A 20,206-nucleotide genomic window follows, 5' to 3' on the forward strand; every position below is an offset into this window, starting at 1 on the left:
ACAAACATCAAAGTGAAAAGGAATATTAAAAAGTGCCCCTTGTCCTCCTGTCCCTGACCCCTACCCCCCAGGGGGACCCACTTGGTATTGAGCTCTGATGTGGAACTCTTGTTTCATAGCCAACACTAGGCTTTTGGGCCTCCAGGAAGATTCTGCTCAGTTCTGACGTGAGTATTGAGCAAATGTCTCCACTTCCTGACCCTCCCATCTCCTCTCTGAATACCAAATTGGCTCCATCCCCTGACCCCCGTGTCAGCCAAGCTGTTGAGAAACAGCCACATAAGCAATTACTGAGGTGTCTGCCAGGCAGGTTTTTCCAGGGTTTTCCTCACACTGGACAGGTAGAAAGGAATTTTAATTGTAAGGTCTTTGTGCTGTAGCTTAGGCTGGGAGGTAGGGGTGGGGGAGACAGAATCCCTTCTCACCCTCACCCCTCCCTTTCTAGTCTGGCTTTTGATGCAGCCTAGCATGGAGCAAGAACTTAAATACTCAGGGTCTTCAAAATGTCAGTAATCTCCATGTAGAATGTAAAACACAAGGTGTAATCAGTGCTTAGCTGCTTTGCTGTTCTCCTGCTCTTCATGGAAGAAAGGAGGGTCAAGGCGAGGGAAAGGTTCAGAGCCTCAGCATCTCAGAGCTGAGAGGGCGCCAGACACAGTACCATGGGGCTGGGACTATTAAGTATCTGAAGGCTTCCGTTCTGAGTGATGCCCAACAGTCTGGTGGGCTGCCGTTCAACAAATCCAGCAAAAGGACTTGATTTGTTTTTAAAGATTCATTTAAAAATTTTGATTTCCAAATTCTCTCTCTCTCTCTCCAGCAATGTGATGCCTATTATACATATAAAGTCACGCAAAACATTATTTTCATATTAGTCCTTGTTGAAAAAAAAGGCAAGAAAGATAATAGTGAAAAAATATGCTTCAGTCTGCATTCAGAGTTCATCAGTTCTCTGTCTGGAAGTGGATGGTAGTTTTCATCATGAATCCTTTGGAATTGTGATGGATCACTGCATCGATCACAGTAGGTAAGTCTTTCACCATTATTACATTATTACTTTTCCTGTGTCCAATGTTCTGGTTCTGCTTACTTTGCTTTGCATCATTTCATATGAGTGTTCCTAGATTTTTCTGAAACCTTTAAATTCACTAAGTAATGCTTAGACTCCCTGAAACAATCCTGGAAAGATGTGATTAAAGAAAGATGATTGCAGGGTTAGAGAAGCTCAGGGCTGAAAAAAATAATCATGAGTGACTTTTACATAATGCTTTAACGCCATCATCTCATTTGCACCTCGCAACAATCCTAGGAGGGAGTTGATATTATTATCCAATTTTGAAGATGAGGAAACTGAAACACAAAGAGCTTAAGTGATTTTCTTATGGTCTCACAACTAGAAAGGGATAGAAATGGGACCGGAACCCAAGACTTCACTGCTGATCTAGCTCTTTATCCACACTGCCCCCAAACTGCAGAGCTGGAGTCCAGCAACACTCCCTAGGGCAGTGTGAACCATATTAAAATGTAATTGGGAAATATTGGACAAAATAAGTAAAAATACAACAAAACATAGATAACATTCCATTTTAAAACTAGTGGCCCCACTTCTCTTTGAGTTCAACACCAATGCCATGCAACATAATGCTGTGACCTCTCTAAGGAGTCTTAGGAGCCATCTAATTCAACCCCTCCGTGGATAGGAATTACCTCTGCAGCATCTCTAAAGAGTGACTTCCATTCGAAGATCTCTCTAGGAATGGGGAATGTACTATGTTCTGAGACTGCCTTTCAGCTTGGCACTTAGGGAGAGCTCCAACTGTGTGGAAGATTTCCCTTAAGCTGAACTTCAGTTTGTCTCTATGTCTATCATTTCTATTTATTGTTCCTAGTTCTGACTTCTAAGACCAAGGAGAACATGTCTGACCCTCCCTGCTTTTGAGGGACAGAAGAGTGTGATGGAAAGAATATTGGATTAGCAGAGGGAGAACAGTGGGTTAGAATCCAGGTTTTCCCATTTGCTATCTGTGTGGCCTTGAGCAAATCAATTCACATCTCTGTGCTTTGGTTTCTTCATCTGTAATAGGAGGTGATTAGACTAGATGAGTTCTTGTTGCTGTTGGTGAAAAGACCTAGACCGAGGCCCTCAGGAAGGTGATGTCTTGACTTGCAAGACAGCTGGATTTAAGTGAGGCAAGGTTGCACCAAGTCATCAGCCTTACTTTCCTCTTCCAGAATCATCAAAGTCCAGTGGCAGGACAAAGGTGAAGGTGATTGACGATGGCCTAGGAGGCAGTGCATGACCTTTCTAAATCATTCTAAAACTACTCTGATTCTCAAGATCTAAGATTCTATCTATTTTGAATTCGTGGGAAAAAGAAATAAATTTGATTTTTAAAGCTAGATGTTATATAGTAAAGTATATAGTAAAGCTTTATTAAGAAGGAAACATTTATTAGGTGCTTACTATATATCAAGCCCTGAATGTACTTAGCTTTGGGGAAATAAATAAAAGCCCTCAAGGACCTTACATTGGAGAGAAGTTGAAGAGAAGTTAAACCAGGGGTGTGGAACCTTCGACCTTGAGGCCACATGCGGCGCTCTAGGCTCTCAAGTGTGACCCTTTGACTAAATCTAAACTTCACAGAACAAATCCTCTTAATAAAAAGATTTGTTCTGTAAAACTTGAACTTAGAAGATCACATTCAAGGACCTAGAAGGCCACAGGTGGCCTTGAGCCTGCGGGTTCCCCATCCCTCAGTCAAACAATTGCCCAAGATCCCATAGATTTATTATACTGTATACTTTGGTCAGGCATCTAAGTAGGGTAGTTAGAGTACTGGGGCGGGAGTCAGGAAGACTATCTTCTTGAGTTCAAATCTGACCTCAGATACTTACTAGCTGTGTGACCTTAGGCAAGTCACCTAACCCTGTTTGCTTCAATTTCCTCATCTGTAAAATGAGCTGGAGAAGTAAATGGCAGGCCAATCCAACATCTTTGCCAAGAAAATCCCAAATGGGGTCATGAAGAGTCAGTTGCAACTAGAAGATGACTGAACAACAACAAATATGTTGGTCCCTGGTTCTTCAGGGTTTTTGCTGTACTAGTTGCTATTTTCAAAGAAAGCCAACCTTGCTGTCAACAGAATTCAGCACAACTGGCAACAACACAAAAAAGGAGCTGAAAATTGGGGGGAAAGATAGGTCCTCTTCTCTGGTATAATGTTGAAGTCTAGAAGCCAGGAACGAGACTGATCAGGCTGGACCTCAAACAATATGGAGGTTGTAGGAGGAACTCACCAGTGGGAGAAAGGGCTGGCCTTATAGAGATATTCCAAGCTGAGAATGCTACTACCTGTTCAAAGGTGAACAGGCAGCCTTTCATCACTGGCATTTATTTCATTCTGTATTGAAGACAGAAAACTCATTTGTTGGTCTTTGATGTTCAAGAAGTAGCATAGATAGGCCTTTGGTAATAGAATGGGGTGCATATATTGAATGCAGCTAGATTCCCTAGCCCAAGAAGAAATGATGTAGTCCTTGCGGATCCAAATATCAGAATGGGGTGGGAGACAAAGGATTTGGGAGAGGGAATCAGAGTGAAAAAAATAATGAGAGAGTGGGGCAACATGATGGATGGAGCTGGCTTAAACGTAGAACTGATAGGGACCTTAGAGCTCATCTAATCCAGTTCCCTCATTTTACTGAGGAGGAAACGGAGGCCCAGAGAAGTTAAGCATTTGCCCAAGATGCCACAGATAGGTACATGTAACCAGATATTGGGTTCCTGCTTCTCCAGACACCGGGTCAGTGCTATACCAGTTTCTGTTTTCACAGAAAGGTATCTTTACTGATAATAGAACAGCACAAATGTGGTAGGAATATGGTAGAAGCCCAAGACTGGAGCTGGTATTGAGCAATTAGGGACCTAAGAGAAAATGACAGAGGATAACAACTCCGCTAAAGACAGAGTAGGAGACAGTGTGGTATAATCACTGAATTTGCAATCAGAAGGCACAGGTTCGAATTCCTGCTCTGTAACTTACTACTTGTGTGGTACTTACTACTTGGGAAGTAAGTACTTACTACTTGGGATAAACTACTAGGACTCAAGTTTCTAAAGCAGAAAAATGAGGGGGTTGGTCTAGATGGCTTCTAAGGTCCTGTCTAGTATGAGCTGCTCAAAGGCTTCTGTTGCCCTCTAGTGGCTAGTTCTCACTCAAGTAGTCCAGTGCTCTGACCAATGGGCTATACAGCCTAACATTTGCTTAGTGCCAATTCCTTAAGTATGAAATCTAATGAACTCACAGTGCCTGTCTATAAGGGGGTAGAAACAGAGATAAAGAGAAGCTCTTATGGAATTCAGGGGAAGATGGAATCAAGGTGACAACCCTCACTTTGTTTCCCCACTTTTAATTTTCTTTTTAAAATTTTGTTTTTTTTCTATGAACAAGAAATACATTTTCTCTCTCTCCTATTTTCTCACACCTTCAATTTTGCAAGAATGAAAAACAAAAACTTTTTAACAAATATGTACAGTAAAGTCAAGCAAATCCCCTTGTTGTCCACGCCCATAAATACATCTCATTCTGCACTGAGTCTATCACCTCTCTGCCAGAAAGGTAGGTAGCATGTTTTGTGACTCCTCTGGAATCATAGTTAGTTATTGCATTGATCAGAGAGCTTAAATTTTTCAAAGCTGTTTGCATAAAATGTTGTTATTATGTACATGGTTCTCCTGGTTCTGTTCACTTCACTCTGTATTAGTTCATATAAGTTTTCTCAGGTTTCTCTGAAACCTCTCCTTTATAATTTCTTATGGCACAATAATAATTCCATCACATTCATGCACAATCATTGACCATTCCCTTGTCAATGGGCACTTTTTGGTTTCTAGTTCTTTGCTATTGCAAAATGAACTATTATGAATAATGTTGTTTAGGTGGGGGTTTCCTCTCTCTGGTCTCTTTGGTATATTAAGACCTAGTAGTGATACTGCTGAGTTAAAAGGTATGTGTAGTTTCGTGTTTTTTTTGTCCACAGTTACAAATTGTTAAATTTCACAAATTTGCAAATATAAGTCATTTAGTCCAAACTCACACCCAATGCATCTTTCAGAACATTCTTGAAAAATAGTCATCCAGCCTCTTTCTCTATGAATATTTTTAGTGGTGAGGAACTCAAATATCTTAAAGAAATAGGTTCTACTTTAAAAAACATATTTTTTATGGATACCTTTTGCTTTTTAATCACCTCCATTTCAAAACAAATCCCTTCACCTCCTTTATCCAGAAAGACATCTTTTGTAACAAAAAATAAAAAAGGAAGAAAAAAATCAAAGTTCAGCAAAATCGACCAACACATTTATTATATCTGACCTTATATACAACGTTCTAGACTTATAGTCCCTCACCTCCACGAATAGGGAGAGCAAAGCATTTTTTTCAATTACCTTCAGAGGCCATGCTTAGTTACTATAATTTTGTTGTTTAGTTATGTCCAACTCTTTATGATCTCATGGACCATAGCACGTCAATACTGTCCATGAGATTCTTGACAAAGATACTGAAGTAGTCTTCTATTTCCTCCTTCAGTGGATTAAGGCAAACAGAGATTAAATGAGTTGCCTAGAGTCACACAGCTAGTAAGTGTCTGAGGCTGGAATTGAACTCAGGTTTTTCTGACTCTAGGTCTAGCACTATATCCACTTAGCCATCTAGTTACTTCATCTAACCACTGACATAATGATAGTATTGTATGTGTATTATTTTTCTGGGTTTCCTTACTCCACTTTACATCAGTTCATATAAATTTTCCATGCTTTTCTGTATTCATCATATTCACCGTTCTATACAGCACAGTAATGTTCCATTGTATTCATGGAACCACAATTTGTTAGCCATTCCCTAATCGATGTACATATACTAGGTGTGGTAGACAGTGTTGGACTTGGGGTAGGAATACTTGGTTCAAACTCCACCTTTGTTGTTCACTAGCTGTATGACTCCTGGGCAAGTCATTTAATCTCTCTGAACCTCAGTTTCCTCATTTGTAAAACAGAGGGTTACAATAGATGACCTAAAAGATTACTTACATTTCTAAATCCATAATAAACTTTGTTTCTGGTTCTTCTAGTGCAGGATCTTATATATAAAGGGCACTTAACAGTTTGTTGAACTGAATTAAATTACATCTGACAGTTCCTCAACAATTTGAAGAGAGGGTCAAGGCTCCCCTGAGACTTCTTTTCTTTAAGCAAAACATTCCTGTTTTTTTCAACTGATCTCCAGATGACATGGTGTTGAGTCCCCTCATCATCCTGACTGCTGCGATTCATCAATGTCCTTACTTAAATGTTGTATGCAGATCTGAACACAATCCTCTAGATGTGGGGAGGGGTATTGTCATCTTCCTCTTCTAGTATCCTATGCTTCCATCAATGCAAGCAAACATTGCATTAGCTTTGGGGGCAGCCTTATCACATTGTTGATTCATATTGAGCTTGTCAAAACTGGGCTTGTACTGATGGTTGACCTGCTTGTGACCACTAAGCAAACATGACATGCAAAGTGGCCAGGGTTTTTATAGAAGTGCTTTGGAAAACATCTCTATGGTCAGTTGATGTCTGAGTACATAGATCAATAAAAACTGCAGGATATGGGGGTACTAGAGCAATCTTCCTCCTAGAGCTGGAGGCGACTTCCAATGCTCTTCAGGCTACAGCAGGGCTTCTTGACCATTTTTTGTTTCATGGACCCCACTGGGAGACTGGTGAAACCTATGATCTCCTCAGAATAATGTTTTTAAATGAAAAAAAGTACATAGGAAACCAGTTATATTAAAATATAGTTATCAAAAATATATTTTTAAAAGTTCATGGACCTCAGATGAACAACCCTTAGGCTGGAGATATTTTCAGCCTTTGGAAGAACTCGCATGGTGTGCCCTCATCTGCTGCTCTTTTATCTTTTCTCTCCCACTTTCTCCCTTTTTTCTTCATTTTTTTCTTTCCTAATTTTCTCTGTTCTCCTTTCCTCTCTTTCCTCATTTCTCTCTTTCTCCTTCCTTTCTATTTTCCATATCTTTCCTTCCTTCCTTTTTTCCCTTCCTTCCCTCCTTCTCTTCTTTCCTCCTTTCTCTCTGTCTCTCTCTTTCTCCATTTATTTTTATTTCTGACTATAACAATTGTTCCTCCTCTATCCAGTAGGCCTTCACTTGTAACAAAAATTTTAAAAAGAAGAGGGAAAAAGTAGTTCAGCAAAACTGACCACCTCATTGATCACATAATACTCCATATCCTACACCTTAGTCCTCTACCTATGTAATGCAGGAAGGGAGATTGAGAAAATATTTCTCAGGGACACACTTATTCATTATAATTATGCTATCATATGTGTGTATACATATGTGTGTGTATTTGTGTGTTGTTGTTCAGTCTTGTCTGACTCTTTGTGACCCCATTTGGGGTTTTCTTGGCAGTGATACTGGAGTGGTTTGCCATTTCCTTCTTTGGCACATTTTACAGATGAAGAAACTGAGGCAAATAGGGTTAAGTGACTTGCCCAGGATCAATAGTTGGTAAGTGTCTGATGTCAGATTGGAACTAGGGAAGATGAATTTTCCTGACTCTAATCCCAGTGCTCTATCCATTGTACCACTTACATTTGAGAAAAGTGAAGCCTCAGGAGGTCACAGGGTGATGGATCCAGAGGTAGAAAAGCCATTATAGGTAATATAGTCTGATCCCTTCATAGATGAGGAAACTCATCTAGAGAAGTAAGGTGAATTGCTCAAGGTCATCCAGTGAGGAACAGAAACATTTGACCCCAAGACCTTTGACTTACTATTCAGTGAGTGCCTTGTCTATGGCCATGTGGCTGGGGAGTGGCAGAGGGGGGATTCCAAATCCATGTTTCCTGCCTTGTAGGTTGTTGATAGGTTGGTCTTTCCACCACACAGTGATGCTAGAGAGTGCATGTATAACCTCCTTCAGCTTCCCATTTAGTTGGATGGAGAGAATAAAGGATATATACTACAGATATCTTCAGATCTTGAAAGACACTTGCAATATAATGGAAGGAGCAATGGATTAAAAAGTCTGCAGTGCTGGGGTTCAAAGCTCAAATCCTCCATTTATTGCCTGTATGATGTGTGAATCATTAGACTTTTCAGAGCCCCAGTTTTCTTGCCTATAAAATCAGGAAGTTGGATGAGATCATCTCCAAGGTTGCTTCCAGATCCAATATTCTATGATGCTATGATTCCAGTCCTTCAAAGGTCCTTGATGTATTGACACGAATACTTTCTCTCCCAATGCAGAAGTTTCCGTAGACTTCATGATTTCATAGATGATCTTAGAGGGTGGGCCAAATAAATCCACAAATCTGTGGCTAACTTACTTATGGGCCTCTCCAAATAGAGCTAAAGTGGTTCTTGGATGCCACACAGATGATCCATCCATGAACTTCCACTTAAAAGTCTTTCGACCTTGGTAGGATTTAGGATTGAACAGCTAGGTGCTGCAGTAAATAGAGTGCTGAACCAGAAGTCAGGAAGATTCATCTTTCTGAATTCAAATCTGGCCTCAGATTCTTGCTAGCTGTGTGACCCTGGTCAAGTCACTTCACCCTGTTTGCCTCAGTTTCCTCATCTGTAAATGAGCTGGAGAAGAAATGGCAAACCACTCTAGGAAGAAAATCACAAATTTTCTCCTCATCCCTCCCCTCCCCTCCCCCCAAGATGACAGGTTATTTGATATAGGCTCTACATATAGATTCATGTTGAACCTCTTTTCACATATAGTCATGTTGTAAAGAAGAATTAGAACCAATGGGAGAAACCACAAGACAGAAAAAACAAACAGTAGGAAAAAAAAAAGAGAGAGCAAATGATATGCTTCAATCTGCATTCAGACTCCAGAGTTCTTTTTCTGGATGTGGACAATATTTTCCATCATGAGTCCTTTGGAGTTGTCTTGGATTCTTGCATTGCTAAGAAGAGGTAAGTCTATAAGAGTTAGTCATTGTACATTGTAACTGTTACTGTGTACAATGTTCTCCTGGTTCTGCTCACTTCACTCACCATCAGTTCATTCAAGTCTTTCTAGGTTTTTCTGAAGTCTTCCTGCTTACCATTTCTTATAGAATAGCAGTATTCCATTACATTCATATACCTTAACTTGTTTAGCTATTCCCCAACTGATGGGCATCCCCTCAATTTCCAATTCTTTGCAACCACAAAAAAAGTTGCTGTAAATATTTTTGTACATGTGGGTCCTTTTCCCGTTTTTATGTTCTCTTTGGGATACAGCCCTAGAAATGGTATTGCTGGGTCAAAGCATATGCACATTTTACAGCCCTTTGAATATAGCTCCAAATTGCTCTCCAGAATGGCTGTATCAGTTCACATGGAGTTACATCTTAACTAGGCCTTGAAGCAAGGGAGCACTTTCAATAGATGGTAAAAGGGTGACAGAGTCCATTTCCAGCTTGGAGAATTACGTGAGGAAAGTCATATAGACAGAGAGGGCAGGATGAAAGATGGAAAAAGAGAGTGGTCCAGTTTGGTTATAACAATGTGTGAAAAGCACTATATAAAGACAAATAGGTTGGAGTCAAAGTATGGTGCATCTTCAGTGCCAGAGTCGGGAATTTATGCTTTATTCCACAGTTGAAGAGGGACCACTGGAGTTTTTAAGTACAGGAATAACATGATTGGCAAGGTTAATCAGGCATCATTATGGAAGATGGGTCAGAGAGGAGATAGAATGAGTGCAAAGAGACTATTAGGAGGTAAGGGAAGATGAGGGTTTGAACCAGAGTTATTTCAATGGGAATGGAGAGAAGTTCCTGAAGGAGCCAGGAGGATCATAGTGCCTGGGTTATTGGAAGAATTGTGATGTAATTAAGAGAGAAGGTGAAATCTGGGACAGAGATAAGATTGGGGCAGAAGGAGGTGGTGAGTTTGGTTTAGATATGTTGAGATGGGACATCCAGGTAGTATTTGGAAACACAGAACTGGAGCTCCCAGGAGAGAGGGGGATTGGGACAGGGGAGCATGGAAAGATATAAATTTGGGAGTCATCTTCATAGAGGTGATAACTGAAGTCATGAAGTGTAAGGGTAAGGTCAGAAACTTTTTTTGTGGGCCTTTTGAGGCTCTCATTTAAGATGTCATGGTGTCATGACCATCATAGATTTAGAGCTGGGAGTGTTTTCAAAGGTCACCTAGCATAGCTTCCTCATTTTGCAGAGGAGAAAGGCCTAAAGAAGTGAAATGATTAATCCAAAGTCACACAACTAGTAAGCAGTGAAGTCAGAATTTGAACCCAGGTCTCTTTACTCAAAATCTAGGATCATTTTAAGGAGTAGGGGGTGTTACACCAAAGTGATATTTACAGCACCTATGGTGGCCATGAATATGCTGGTGCAATTTTGAATTGTGAAATGCAACATGGATTATCTCCACATGGAAGACAGAACCAAAACACTTATTCAGACACCAGAAAGCCAAATCAATTAGAGTAACAAAGAAATTTACACACAGTAACAACGCAGAGAGCAACACCAGCCCCAAACCTTCCACCTATTAGGGCCTTTCCACAAACCAGCTCTCTTAAATCACAAGCAAGCTCTCTCACTCATGCTAGCCAGCTGCCTTTCCCAGCTCTGATTGTTCTCTGACTAACATCCTCTCATCTCTGCTCTAGCTCTGCCTCTTCCTGCTCCACCTCTTCCTGGTCCATGTGACTTATGTGACTCAGACTTCCATGTGACTTAAGCAGGTTACATGGGACTATTAATGGATGGAAAAGATCTTCCCATTAAGAAGTAAAATTGCATTAACAATAAGCAAAAATACATTATCAATATAGGGGGGAAGATGAGAAGTCATCAAAAGAAACAAAGAAGGAGTAGTCAAGGAAGGGGTAGAAAAGCCATGAATACAGAATCATGGAAGCCACAGGAAAAAAAATTATAAAGAATTATAAAGAAGATTCCAAACACCACAGAAAGGTCAAGAAAGGTGAGTATGAAAAACGTCATTGGTTTTTAGCAACAAGATGGGTCATTGGTGGCTTTGGACAATAATGCTCCAGTGAGCTAAACCATCCCTAGTTCTAATACATCTTAATATGATATGTGTATGAACAGAGGAGTGAGTGAGTGGGCCCTATATGTGTAAGGAGGACTCCATGTGCTATGGTAGACCATGTGGCTGGAAGGGAGGCACAATAGACATCTCTAGGCCACTTCTTTTCCTACCCTTCTCTGACAGAGACTTTCATTCCTGTCAGGAAAGAAAGTAGGAGGTTGGGGCTAGAAGCTACCACTCTGCTCTTCTCAGAGGGAGAAAGGGTATCAGACTAGCTGTCTTCTCCTTTAAACATTGTTCATCTAGGGGATATTACTGGGTTCCATCTAACTTTTGATCTCATCACCATTTTGGGGAGGAGGACTCCAAGCTTAATATCCAAGGCCTGACCTCATCTGATACCAGTTCCATAATGAACACATATAGAGAATAGCAAAGAAAACCATTTATTCAAATCACAGCAAACAGAAATTAGAGAAGGTATACATGGGAGGATATATACCAGACAATATAGAGTAAAGGAGCTCTCCCATTGGGAGTGAGATAACTCAGCTCAACCAAGAGAGATTATCCTAAAATCTTACCCAAGGGGAGTCTCTCCAAAGTCTCTAGTGTAGCAAGCTGAGAACAGAGATATGGATAGAAATTGTCTTCTCCTCTCATGTCTTCCTAGAGTCTTTTCTTTCAGCAATCTGAAGTGAGATTGGCCTCTTCCATCTTCTCTCTCAACGTTGGAAGCCAGGAACATCCAGATAATGGGTCCCCCAAAGAGGGACTGGCTAAGAACTGAAATTCTTCCTCTCTCACCAGCTCCTCACACAAGGCAGGATCTTCATCTCCACCAATAAGGATAGAGTCCAATGCCAATGGGTTTTGAGTCAGGGGTTACATTTGGTTTCTAATATCTTCATTATATGGATTGCCTTATTTTGGATATGACCCAGACAGATGGCTTGTGCTGGCAATGAGAAACATGGTCCTGTCATGGAAAGGACCTTGAATTGGGCAGGGGGTAGGGGCATATCTGTGTTCCCATCTTGGCTCTGCAGTGTTTGCTTGGGCAAATCACTCCATCTCCCTTTCTTTAGTTTCTTTATCTTAAAAAAGGGAAATGGAGAAGATAATATCTAGCTCTCTTCTGGATAGATAATTTTATACGTTTAGGGCCCAGTAATCCTCTTCTTCTTTTTTGTTACACAGTGCCCTAAATGCCGTATGGGAGAGGCAGCTCGTTATAGTGGAGAGAGCACTGGACTTGATCTTGAAGACAGGAAAACTTGAATTTAAATATCACCTTAGGTAACTGGCTTTAGAAAATGATGCATCAGTGGACTAAATATTTCCAGTCTGCTTGTCGGACCCTGGGCAAGTCACTTAACCTTTCTTAGCCTCAGTTTCCTCATCTGTAAAATGAGGTTGGATTTGATGGCCTCTAAGTTCCCTTTTACCTTTAAGTCTGTGATGCTATGAATCTATATTCTTATTCAGGGATCTTTAGAACTGCTGCCTTTTGTGAAATAAATGAAAAACAAACATAAAACACAGCTCGGTAGCTCACACACCGTAAAATTGGGTTCAACATAAACTTCATCTGGTCCTCTTCTAAAAAAGGTCTTTTTGTGATGCACTAAGAGGCCAGCATCTTCTTCTTTTTCTCAGCTTTGCTCATTATGAGATTTAAGGCTCCAACATCTCCCAGGACCTGAATCTCTGGCACCACAGGCAATGGTCTTCGGGGTGTCAATCAACCTTACTGTTACAGAATCAGCTGCGGCTGCCAAACTGTTTATTGCTCTGTCCTGGCAAGCTCTCAGAGGATGATGACATGATGGAGAGATGCATGGGCCAGGGGACTGTCACTTGAATAATGCTGCTGAATACTGCTGATGTCTGTCATTCTGATGTGTGAGAGTCATACTGGAACTGGGCCCTGGAAGCAGGGAATGTACCTGTCAGCTCCTGCTGTTCCTCTAACACCAATTCTCTGCCTGAGTCGAGCTCATTTTATTGTCTACTGAGTAAACCATGCTCATTTCCCCTCCAATACGTATTCTTAGGTTGGCATGTCATACTAGATAGAGTGCTAGTTGAAGAGGAAGACCTAGAATGGAATTCTTTCTCAGAAACTTACTGGCTGGACATGACTGGGCAAATCATTTAAACTGCTCTGGGCTCAGGTGAGATAAAATACCTAAAGTGTATAGTAAACCTTAAAGTGCTATATAGATGCTTACTATCATCATCATCATCATCATCATCACCATGAAGATTAAGATAGCTCCTCCTTTGAAGGATTGCTTTGATGATCAAAAGGCTTTCCAAACTTTAAAGAAATCACTGCAAACAGGAAGTGGCTAGATGGCACAGTGGATAAAGCCCTAGACCTAGAATCAGGAAGACCTCAGTTCAAAAGTGGCTTAAGATACTTAAGTCCCTTATTCTCTATCTGCCTCAGTTTCTTCATCTATAAAATGGGAGTAATAATACTAGCACCTTCTTCATAGGGTTGGTCTGAGAATACAATGAGATAATATTTGTAAAGCGGTTCTTTGCAAACCTAAAGTGCTACATCAATGCTAGCTGTAATTGTTATTGCTTACCTGGATGCCCATTCCCTGCCTATTCAAAACCTATTCAACCTTTAGAATCCAGCTAAACTGCAGAAAACTGAGAGTCTCAGGAGACCTGGGTTCTAGTCTTGTCTCTTCCACTTTGGGCAAACTTCTTTACCTTTCTGGGACTCTAATTTTGCCTCATTCATGAATGATTCTGATGAGGAAGGAAAGAAGGAACCATCTCAACTCATCACCTGTCTTTGGATTTCCAGTTCTTATCAACTGAAGGGACTCCATTTGGAGCCTTGAAACTAAAACTTCAGAAACTGAAACTGTCCCCTTAACAACAAGACCTTTATTTCCAGCGTTATCATTAGCTCACTTGTTTCCTGTTCCTATTCCTGAGATAGACACCATGGAGAGAGGCACTTTAATACCAACATTCTGTTTAGAATCTAGGACTGATTTAGTCTTTACATTAGTCTTCTACATTCTTCCTTCTTTTAGCTTGCAACTTCCTACTTAATCCTTCTGTAATTCCTGTGAAGAGACATACCCCGCATTACTTCTCTCTGAATTGTCATCCCAATACAGCTCAGCCCTATTTATCCCCTGTCCCATTCATCCTTTGCTCTCCCTTCTCTGATGTCTTTCATGCTGCTATTTGCCTAAGGTCATGTGCCAGAGTAGGACTGGAACCCAAACCCTTGACTCCAGAGTTAGCACTCTTTCCATGCCATACTGCTTCTCCATCACAGCCTTTCACTGATTGCTCAGTTCATCAGCATCCTCATTTCCATTTCTCTTTTTACCACAGCCACACAGGGTGATTACACCTTGGATCTCATCAATTTAAAACTGTTCTACTTCTCAGATATTGAATGCTGAAGTTCCCCTCTCATCACAATCTCTTGTCCTTTCATTTCCCTTATGGCCTCATTACAGCTCCTGTTCATCCTCACTATAGTTTCTAAATGCTTAGTTCTTTCCTTTCTCCCAATTCATCAACCACATTTTGGTGGATTTTTTTCTCTCTTCAGAATCTTGACCCTACTATGAAGCACTTAAATAAAGTGCAACCCTCCATTCTTGAACTCCTTGCTCCCCTGTCATGCTATGTGTACACCTTTCTAATCATGCTGGCTCATCACCATTATCTAAGCTTCTTCTTCCAAGTTGCTGAGTGCTGCTGGACTAAGGAAGTTGTTGTGCCCACAAGGGCTGGGTGGTTTAGGGATTAAGGCACTGGACTTAGATTCAAGAAGATATAGGTTCAAATCCTGTCTCAGATACTTAATAGATGTGTAACCCTGGGCGAGTCATTTATCCTCTGTGCCTTGGCTTTCTCATCTGTAAAATAAACAGGTTGGATCTAATCACCTCCAAGACCCTTTCATGTTTTAAATCTAAGCTCCCAGGCTGGCTGAGTCCACTACAAAGTCATATTATTGAATCCCAACTGGACCCTCACTGCTGCATAGTAATCTTTTTATTCAATTCTTATCACACTCCTCCCAGTGGATTTTCCAAATATTTTATCTCCTTGAACCCTCACTACTACTCATCCTCCACTCTCAGCAGGTGACCTCACTTGCTATTCTACAGAAAAACACAAGGTCATACCTGGAGAGCTTTCTTTCCTTCTTATTCCATGCCTTAAAGTCTCAATGTCATTACTCCCCTTGCTTTAGTTCCATTTCCAGAGGGTTGTATAGCCCTTTTCATTTCCCTAGATCTCCATATTTTGCTGTTGCCTCCATCTCCTTTTGTCTCCTTTGGGAGCTTGTTCTATTGATTACTCCCTAATTTTCAATATGTCTATAGCTACTCATTGTTTTCCTATTGTCTAAAGACATATTCAGGTCTCTCTAATCTATAAAATTCCTTTCTGTCACTCCTCAAACTATCATTCCTATATCTTCATTTTCACTTCTAGGAATCTAGGAATTCACCTAGGAATCTACACTTATCGCCTCCACTTCCTCACCACTCCTCAAGCCTTTCTGGTTCTGACCTCTACACTCTTCTGAAACCTCCCTCTGGAAAGTCACTAATGCTACATCAGCTGCCAAATATGATACATGATCTTTTTGTTGGGTTTCATCCTCCTTGACCTTTCTGCAGTATCTTTTTGAATATTCTCTTTCCTCTTGATTCTCCTAGTTTTCTCTTCACTTGTTTAACCACTTCTTAGTCTTCTTTATTACTTCATCATCTATCTCTTGCCCTGTAATCATACATATTCCCCAAAGCTCTATCCTGGGACTCCTACCTCTTTTTACTCTGCCTTGGTGCTATCATACACTCCCACAGATTCAATTAACCCCCTTATAATAATGATATTTTTTGTTTTCAGTCATTTCATTCATGTCTGACTTCATGACCCCATTTGGGGTTTTCTTTGCAAAGGTATTATAGTGGTTTGTCATTTCCTTGTCCAGATCATTTTTTTTTACAGGTGAGGAAAGTGAGGCAAACAGGGTTAAATGACTTACTTGTCCAGGGCCATATATAGCTAGTAAGTGAACTCAGGAAGACAAGTCTTCCTGACTCTGGGTCTGGCGCTCTAACCTCTGTACCACCTCACTGCCCCAATAATGATAATAGCTAATAGTTATATAGCATTTATTATGTATCTGGCCCTGTGCTAAGCACGTTACAATGATTATTTCATTTTATCTTCACAAATAGGGTGATATTATTATTCACATTTTACATATGAGGAAACTGAGGCAAACAGAGGTTAAGTGACTTGTCCAAGATCACAGAACTATTAAGCCTCTGACGCTAAACCTGAACTCAGGTCTTCCTGACTCCATGCTTGGCACTCTATCTACTGCACCACCTAGCTGTCCCTTATGCTGAGTACTTCCAAATCTATATGCTTATCTTTAATATATCCCCTGAACTATATATAGTCCTGCATTGCTCATTGCCCACTGGATATTTCCATCCATAAGTCCTGCCAGCATTTAAAATTTAAAATTCAACTTGTCCAGAATGGAGCTCATCATTCCCCTTTAACCCACCTTCCTACAAATTTCTTACAAACTCTAATGCCTCCCTCTTACCTTGAGCACAGGTGTCAAATATATGACCCAAGCAGACTAAAATGTAATTAGGAACCATTTAACAAAATGAAAACATATATAAACTTACACATTAAAACTAAGTCAATATGTGACCTATGGGGATCTTTGTGCATACTTTAGTGGCCCCTTGTTTCTATTCAGATTTGACACCATTAACCTACAGCATCAAACACAGAATCTCCTGTTTATTTTTTAAAGCCCTTTATAACCCAACTCCTTTCTTACTTTCCAGTGCTCTCACATCTTATTCTCTTGCATGTACTCTGTAACCCAATGATCCTGGCCTCTTTGCTACTCCTTTTACAAGACACTCTACCTCCCAACTCCTGGCATTTTCATCAGTTCTCTGACATTCCTAGAACTCTTTCCTTCCTCATCTCTTCCTCTTGGCTTCCTTCAAGTCAAAATTCCACTTTCTGCAAGAAGCCTGTCCCAGTTCTCTTTAATCTTAGTTTTCCTTCTGAGAGGACCACCAGTTGATCTGGTCTATATCTTATTTGTACATAGTCGGTTGCATGTTGTCTTTCTCCATAGCAAGGTGAGATTCTTGAGAAAAAAGAACTCTTTTCATCTTTCTTCATTTCCTCAGTGCCTGGCACATCACAGGAGCTTAATAAATACTTGTTAAATGACAGACTTCCTTATATCTCTGATGACACTACTACCACTCTAGTTTTCTGAATTTATAACCTTGGCTCCATTTTGACTCTTTCCTCTTCCTCATCTACCAAAATCCACCCAGTTGCCAAGTCCAATCAATTCAGTCTTTATAGCAACAGATCTCAAAGTGTGATCTGGGGATCCCAGAGGGTCCCTGAAACCCTTTCAGGAGGTCTTTGAGGTCAGAACTATTTTCATAATAGTACTAAGATGTTTTCATTTCGAGTACAATATTGACAGATATAATCCACAGAAATAAAAGCTCTGTGGGGAAGGGGTCCTTAGTGTAAGAGTATAAAGGGGTCCCGAGATCAACAAGTTTGAAAATTGCTGCTACAGAACATTTTTATGTCCACTACCTTATTTCAGTCTCTAATGACCTGAACATTGTAATAGTATTGTAATGGCATTCTCATTCATCTTTCTGACTCACTCTTCTCTGATCCATCCTGCACAGAGCTCCCCAAATAAACTGTCCTATGGTAACGTCACGCCCTGTTCCTTCTCAGCTCTCTTTTTGCCTTTAGGATAAAATAAACGTAAGGGTGGGGATTGATTTGCCCTACATACAATTTCCTCAGCTTGGTATTTAGGGCCCAGTGTGATATGATTCCAACACACTATTTTGTTTTTATTCCCCTTCATGTACTTGACCTTCCAGTCAAACCAGACTGCTAGTGATTCCTTGAACTTGGCATATGATCTCCCACTGGCAGTGGTATCATAAGCCAGGAAAGCAAACAAAAAAATCAAAAGGAGAAAGATACTAGAGGGGAGAGCAAGACAGGAGGTCACTAATCCATGTAAGCAGTCAGCAACTGGCAGATCAGGGGAATTGCCAGAGCTTCGAAAAGCAGTCAAAAGACAGGCCAACAGTCAACAACACTAAAGGAGCAAGTGTAGGGCAGCCAAGAAATCTGGGGCACCATGCCAGTGGAAAGAACACTGATTCTGCGGCATCTTGTTTCCACAGTATCAGGTGCCTTTATTTCTTTCTCATCCTAGTGAATTGATTGTGTGACAAGAGAGATGCTGGCAAAGGACCATCCAGCATGGGTGCCACATCAAAAAAGGTGCTGTGCTTTGTGAGGGAAGCAGAATTGCAGTAGCTCAAAAGAAATGCTAGATGTGCAAGAAATTTAGAGATTATCATTCCACATCTTCATATAGACTATTTATGCCTGATCTGTGGTAGAACCTTCCAGGCTCATATTGGCCTGATTAACCACAGTTGAATGCCCTATGCCTTGACCTGACCATAGTGATGTCATTTTGGTCCTTTTTGAAAATAAAAGACAACTAATTAAAAGATACCCAGGTCTGGAAATCTATAGGCAATGGTCACTGAAAATAGCAAGTTGAAGAGTGAAGATAGAGCACACCTAATTCTCTAGTAGAAGTGTTTTCCCCTGACATGTCTTTCTTTCATTTTTTTGTATTTCCCATAATACCTAGCACAGAGTCCTACATAGAGCAGATGCTTAGTAGAAACTTGTTAAATGAGTAAACAGTAGCTCATATTTATAAAATAATTTAGTTTTCAAAACACTTTCTTAACAAGCCCACAAGGCAGGCAGCATGAGTATTATCCCCATTTTACAGATAATAATAATACCTACCATTTACATAAGAGTTTTAAGGTTTGCAAAGCACTTTACAAATATCATCTAATTTATCCTTACTGGGAGTTAGGACTATTATTAACCCCATTTTACATAAGGGAGGTGACTCAGTGGATAGAGCACTGGGCCTGGAGTCAGGAATATCTGAGTTCAAATCTGGCCTCAGACACTTACTACCTGGGTAGCAAACCACTCCAGTATCTTTGTTAAAAAAACCCCATGAAGAGTTGGACACAACTGAACAACAACATAGAAGGAAACTGAGGCAGACAGAAGTTAAGTGACTTGTCCAGGATCACACAGCTAGTCAGTATTTGAACTTAGGTCTTCCTGACCTAGAATCTGTACTCTATCCAACACACCACCCACCTATGTCTAGTTGTATCAGATTTAGAGGAAGACAGAGAAGAGGCTCAGAGAAGTTAAGCAACTTTCTCATAGTCATGAAGCTAGTAATGGACAGAGATGGGGTGGTTCTCAGTTTTTTTAAGTATATCAATCAACCCATCAATTAGTCAACAGTTGTTGAGCTCCTACTATGTGCCACACACTGTGCTGAGTGATAGTGATACAAAAAAAGTAGAACAATATCTATTCCTGTAGAATTCATATTCTGAAGGACAATATCTATAACAAGTGGAGGCATAAACAAAGGAGATGCAAGGTGATTTTAGTGAGGAGGACACTGGGGATGGAGTGAGATTAGGAATGGATCTCAATTTAGTGATTTTCTCACTATTCCATGCTGATGAATGAATGAATGATGAGAACATTTTTCCCCCCTAAGAAAGTTACTGTCTACAATAACTCTACACTGGTAGATCTTGAGCCAACTGGTGTTGATAAGTAGACCATCACTGGACTGGCCACACATTTCAATGGAGTGGAGCAGGGGTTTCTGTTACTTGTGTCTGGGAAGGTGGCCATATTCCTTGGTGATGGGGAATGTCTGTATTTTCATTCATTCAAGGGAAACCACTTTTTGGGTAACTTAATGACATTCATCTATACCATATGTGCTTGGTGTCCTGATTATGTATTAGAAAACGATTCTTAAGGCTCAGAGAAAGGGCCTAGAGGGTCACAGAAGGTCATAAAAACCCTTAGATGTTTATTAATTCTAGCAAAGTACAGTGCTTTGCACATAGTAAACACTAAATAAATTCTTCCTTCATTCATTTATCAC

The 20,206-nt window shown here is 40.4% G+C and overlaps 1 long non-coding RNA gene across 1 annotated transcript; it reads left to right on the forward strand.

Moving 5' to 3' along the window:
* Window positions 1-251: 251 nt before the first annotated feature.
* Window positions 252-10,715, forward strand: LOC140498241 (uncharacterized). The gene is made up of 3 exons (XR_011965035.1): window positions 252-341; window positions 821-1,027; window positions 8,800-10,715. It is a non-coding gene; the product is annotated as an uncharacterized lncRNA (long non-coding RNA).
* Window positions 10,716-20,206: the final 9,491 nt, after the last annotated feature.

This window comes from Notamacropus eugenii, chromosome 4 (assembly GCF_028372415.1).
Source record: "Notamacropus eugenii isolate mMacEug1 chromosome 4, mMacEug1.pri_v2, whole genome shotgun sequence".
NCBI classification, from domain to species: Eukaryota; Metazoa; Chordata; class Mammalia; order Diprotodontia; family Macropodidae; genus Notamacropus; species Notamacropus eugenii.